Below are 6,078 nucleotides of genomic sequence, written 5' to 3' on the forward strand. Positions count from 1 at the left end.
CTGACGAGGCGTGAGCGCGGGTCTGTGGGGGACGAGAGGGCCTGCGGGGCGCCGGGCTCCGTCGTAGGACAGCCAGGTGACAGCTCCGGGGTACGGAGCGTGGGGTGCGTCTCGGCCTCGCTTCCGATCGGGCGCGCCGGGGCGTGCGGGCGCTGGCCATCGGGCCGACGTTCGCGTGTCGCCGGGGCGCTGGAAGGCGACCCGCGAGCCGGAGGAGCCGCCCGCCCGAACACCGGCGCGAGGCCGGCCGGCGGGGGCCCTCCGAAGGCGGGTCTTGCATGCGGCTCGTAACGTGGGAGAAGGTGGGTGGGCGCATTTTGGGGGGGGGTTAAATGTGCTGAGGCAGGCCGCCCATAGTGCTCTTATCTCGGCCATGGCAAGCGAGAATCCCCCTGGGAAGTGGCACTCTGAAAATATTTCGAAAAGAGCAGACTTTGAAAATTTTTGAGAACCAGGATTTGGGGGGGGCCAAATGTGCTGAGGCAGGCCGCCCATAGTGCTCTTATCTCGGCCTTGGCAAGCGAGAATCCCCCTGGGAAGTGGCACTCTGAAAATATTTCGAAAAGAGCAGACTTTGAAAATTTTTGAGAACCAGGATTTGGGGGGGGCCAAATGTGCTGAGGCAGGCCGCCCATAGTGCTCTTATCTCGGCCTTGGCAAGCGAGAATCCCCCTGGGAAGTGGCACTCTGAAAATATTTCGAAAAGAGCAGACTTTGAAAATTTTTGAGAACCAGGATTTGGGGGGGCCAAATGTACTGAGGCAGGCCGCCCATAGTGCTCTTATCTCGGCCTTGGCAAGCGAGAATCCCCCTGGGAAGTGGCACTCTGAAAATATTTCGAAAAAAGCAGACTTTGAAAATTTTTGAGAACCAGGATTTGGGGGGGCCAAATGTGCTGAGGCAGGCCGCCCATAGTGCTCTTATCTCGGCCTTGGCAAGCGAGAATCCCCCTGGGAAGTGGCACTCTGAAAATATTTCGAAAAAAGTTGACTTTGAAAATTTTTGAGAACCAGGATTTTGGGGGGGCCAAATGTGTTGAGGCAGGCCGCCCATAGTGCTCTTATCTCGGCCTTGGCAAGCGAGAATCCCCCTGGGAAGTGGCACTCTGAAAATATTTCGAAGAAAGTTGACTCTGAAAATTTTTCGTCTTAAAAAGCTCGCTCCTGATATTGTACCCCATACATTTTGAGGTTTGGGGGCAAACCTCTCGAATGGGGGGACGAGGTCCCCTATCTACAGCGCCCCTAATGGCGGCAGGTGGTACTGGCCCCCTGGTCACCCGGCCATTGAAAATGAATGGGCCCCATTCATTTCCTATGGCATTTTTCGACGCCTGGTCACCCGGCCATTGAAAATGAATGGGGCACTTCCAGGGGGGGCTCTGGCTCGCCCAGGCCGAAATAGGAGCACTATGGGCGGCCTGCCTGAGCAGATTTGCCCCCCCAAATCCTGGTTCTCAAAAATTTTCAAAGTCATCTTTTTTCGAATTATTTTCAGAGTGCCACTTCCAGGGGGGTGCTCTGGCGCGCCCAGGCCGAAATAGGAGCACTATGGGCGGCCTGCCTCAGCACATTTGCCCCCCCCAAATCCTGGTTCTCAAAAATTTTCAAAGTCATTTTTTTTTAATTATTTTCAGAGTGCCACTTCCAGGGGGGTGCTCTGGCGCGCCCAGGCCGAAATAGGAGCACTATGGGCGGCCTGCCTCAGCACATTTGCCCCCCCCAAATCCTGGTTCTCAAAAATTTTCAAAGTCATTTTTTTTTAATTATTTTCAGAGTGCCACTTCCAGGGGGGTGCTCTGGCGCGCCCAGGCCGAAATAGGAGCACTATGGGCGGCCTGCCTCAGCACATTTGCCCCCCCCAAATCCTGGTTCTCCAAAAATTTCAAAGTCAACTTTTTTTGAAATATTTTCAGAGTGCCACCTCTGGAGCCTCTGCAGCGGGGGCTCTCGCCTGCCTGGTCACCCGTCATTCATTTCAATGGGGGGGGGATATGGACGCCTGGTCACCCGGCATTCATTTCAATGGGGAGATTGGAGCCCTGGGCATCCGGCCTTCATTTCAATGGGGGATTTGGACGTCTGGTCACCCGCCATTCATTTCAATGGGGAGATTGGAGCCCTGGGCACCCGGCCTTCATTTCAATGGGGGATTTGGACGCCTGGTCACCCGGCCTTCATTTCAATGGGGGATTTGGACGCCTGGTCACCCGCCATTCATTTCAATGGGGAGATTGGAGCCCTGGGCACCCGGCCTTCATTTCAATGGGGGATTTGGACGCCTGGTCACCCGCCATTCATTTCAATGGGGAGATTGGAGCCCTGGGCACCCGGCCTTCATTTCAATGGGGGATTTGGACGCCTGGTCACCCGCCATTCATTTCACTGGGGAGATTGGAGCCCTGGGCACCCGGCCTTCATTTCAATGGGGATTTGGACGCCTGGTCACCCGCCATTCATTTCACTGGGAGATTGGAGCCCTGGGCACCCGGCCTTCATTTCAATGGGGGATTTGGACGCCTGGTCACCCGCCATTCATTTCAATGGGGAGATTGGAGCCCTGGGCACCCGGCCTTCATTTCAATGGGGGATTTGGACGCCTGGTCACCCGCCATTCATTTCACTGGGGAGATTGGAGCCCTGGGCACCCGGCCTTCATTTCAATGGGGGATTTGGACGCCCGGTCACCCGCCATTCATTTCAATGGGGAGATTGGAGCCCTGGGCACCCGGCCTTCATTTCAATGGGGGATTTGGACGCCCGGTCACCCGGCATTCATTTCAATGGGAGATTGGAGCCCTTGGCACCCGGCCTTCATTTCAATGGGGGATTTGGACGCCCGGTCACCCGCCATTCATTTCAATGGGGAGATTGGAGCCCTGGGCACCCGGCCTTCATTTCAATGGGGGATTTGGACGCCCGGTCACCCGCCATTCATTTCAATGGGGAGATTGGAGCCCTGGGCATCCGGCCTTCATTTCAATGGGGGATTTGGACGCCTGGTCACCCGCCATTCATTTCAATGGGAAGATTGGAGCCCTGGTCAATCCCTGAAGAGAGACGCTCTCCCCCTGGTCCATGGCGCTCTCCCCCTGGTCCATGGAGTCCCGCAAACGGCCAGCATCAAGCCCCGAAGGACAGGCGCTCTCCCACTGGTCCGTGGAGCCCCGAAGACACGCGCCAACAGCCAGCATCAAGCCCCCAAAGAGAGGCGCTCTCCCCCTGGTCCTTGGAGCCCCGCCGACGGCCAGCGACAAGCCCCGAAGTGAGGCGCTCTCCTCCTTGTTCGGCACATGCACGCACACACACCCCTCCGCACGAGCCCCTGTGCGCCCGGCGCGCCCGCAGTTGGAAGAAGGGAAAGAGGGGGAAGAGCTGGAAGTGCTGGAAGTGCTGGAAGTGCTGGAAGTGCTGAAAGTGCTGAAAGTGCTGAAAGTGCTGAAAGTAAAGGGGAAAGCGGACAGCGGCCAGCGGACAGCGGCCAGCGGACAGCGGCCAGCGGACAGCGGCGACAGGCCAAATGTGCTGAGGGCGGCCGCCTATAGTGCTCCTATTTCGGCTATGGCAGGCGCTCTCCCCCTGGTCCATGGCGCTTTCCCCCTGGTCCATGGAGCCCCGCCAACAGCCAGCAACAAGCCCCAAAGAGAGGCGCTCTCTCCCTGGTCCATGGAGCCCCGCCAACAGGCATCAAGCCCCGAAGAGAGGCACTCTCCCCCTGGTCCATGGCGCTCTCCCCCTGGTACATGGAGCCCCGCCAACAGCCAGCAACAAGCCCCGAAGAGAGGCGCTCTCCCCCTTGTCCATGGCGCTCCAGGATGGGGGGGCCAAATGTGCTGAGGGCGGCCGCCTATAGTGCTCTTATTTCGGCTATGGCAGGTGCTCTCCCCCTGGTCCATGGCGCTCTCCCCCTGGTCCATGGAGCCACGCCAACAGCCAGCAACAAGCCCAAAGAGAGGCGCTCTCCCCCTGGTCCATGGAGCCCCGCCAACAGGCATCAAGCCCCGAAGAGAGGCGCTCTCCCCCTTGTCCATGGCGCTCCAGGATGGGGGGGCCAAATGTGCTGAGGGCGGCCGCCTATAGTGCTCTTATTTCGGCTATGGCAGGTGCTCTCCCCCTGGTCCATGGCGCTCTCCCCCTGGTCCATGGAGCCACGCCAACAGCCAGCAACAAGCCCCAAAGAGAGGCGCTCTCCCCCTGGTCCATGGAGCCCCGCCAACAGGCATCAAGCCCCGAAGAGAGGCGCTCTCCCCTTGGTCCATGGCGCTCCAGGATGGGGGGGGCCAAATGTGCTGAGGGCGGCCGCCTATAGTGCTCTTATTTCGGCTATGGCAGGTGCTCTCCCCCTGGTCCATGGCGCTCTCCCCCTGGTCCATGGAGCCACGCCAACAGCCAGCAACAAGCCCCAAAGAGAGGCGCTCTCCCCCTGGTCCATGGAGCCCCGCCAACAGGCATCAAGCCCCGAAGAGAGGCGCTCTCCCCCTGGTCCATGGCGCTCCAGGATGGGGGGGCCAAATGTGCTGAGGGCGGCCGCCTATAGTGCTCTTATTTCGGCTATGGCAGGTGCTCTCCCCCTGGTCCATGGCGCTCTCCCCCTGGTCCATGGAGCCACGCCAACAGCCAGCAACAAGCCCCAAAGAGAGGCGCTCTCCCCCTGGTCCATGGAGCCCCGCCAACAGGCATCAAGCCCGAAGAGAGGCGCTCTCCCCTTGGTCCATGGCGCTCCAGGATGGGGGGGCCAAATGTGCTGAGGGCGGCCGCCTATAGTGCTCTTATTTCGGCTATGGCAGGTGCTCTCCCCCTGGTCCATGGCGCTCTCCCCCTGGTCCATGGAGCCACGCCAACAGCCAGCAACAAGCCCCAAAGAGAGGCGCTCTCCCCCTGGTCCATGGAGCCCCGCCAACAGGCATCAAGCCCCGAAGAGAGGCGCTCTCCTCCTGGTCCATGGCGCTCCAGGATGGGGGGGCCAAATGTGCTGAGGGCGGCCGCCTAAAGTGCTCTTATTTCGGCTATGGCAGGTGCTCTCCCCCTGGTCCATGGCGCTCTCCCCCTGGTCCATGGAGCCACGCCAACAGCCAGCAACAAGCCCCAAAGAGAGGCGCTCTCCCCCTGGTCCATGGAGCCCCGCCAACAGGCATCAAGCCCCGAAGAGAGGCGCTCTCCTCCTGGTCCATGGCGCTCCAGGATGGGGGGGGCCAAATGTGCTGAGGGCGGCCGCCCATAGTGCTCTTATTTCGGCTATGGCAGGCGAGAGCCCCCGCTGGAGGTGGCACTCTGAAAATATTTCGAAAAAAGTTGACTTTGAAAAAATTTGAGAACCAGGATTGGGGGGCCAAATGTGCTGAGGGCGGCCGCCTATAGTGCTCTTATTTCGGCTATGGCAGGTGCTCTCCCCCTGGTCCATGGCGCTCTCCCCCTGGTCCATGGAGCCCCGCCAACAGCCAGCAACAAGCCCCAAAGAGAGGCGCTCTCCCCCTGGTCCATGGAGCCCCGCCAATAGCCAGCAACAAGCCCCAAAGAGAGGCGCTCTCCCCCTGGTCCATGGAGCCCCGCCAACAGGCATCAAGCCCCGAAGAGAGGCGCTCTCCCCCTGGTCCATGGCGCTCTCCCCCTGGTCCATGGAGCCCCGCCAACAGCCAGCAACAAGCCCCAAAGAGAGGCGCTCTCCCCCTGGTCCATGGCGCTCCAGGATGGGGGGGCCAAATGTGCTCACTGAGGCCGCCCATGGCGCTCCTATTTCGGCTATGGCAGGCGAGAATCCCCCTGGGAAGTGGCACTCTGAAAATATTTTGAAAAAAAGTTGACTTTGAAAATTTTTGAGAACCAGGATTTGGGGGGCCAAATGTGCTGAGGGCGGCCGCCTATAGTGCTCTTATTTCGGCTATGGCAGGTGCTCTCCCCCTGGTCCATGGCGCTCTCCCCCTGGTCCATGGAGCCCCGCCAACAGCCAGCAACAAGCCCCAAAGAGAGGCGCTCTCCCCTGGTCCATGGAGCCCCGCCAATAGCCAGCAACAAGCCCCACAGAGAGGCGCTCTCCCCCTGGTCCATGGAGCCCCGCCAACAGGCATCAAGCCCCGAAGAG

This window comes from Vanacampus margaritifer, unplaced genomic scaffold (genome assembly GCF_051991255.1).
Source record: "Vanacampus margaritifer isolate UIUO_Vmar unplaced genomic scaffold, RoL_Vmar_1.0 HiC_scaffold_143, whole genome shotgun sequence".
NCBI lineage: Eukaryota > Metazoa > Chordata > Actinopteri > Syngnathiformes > Syngnathidae > Vanacampus > Vanacampus margaritifer.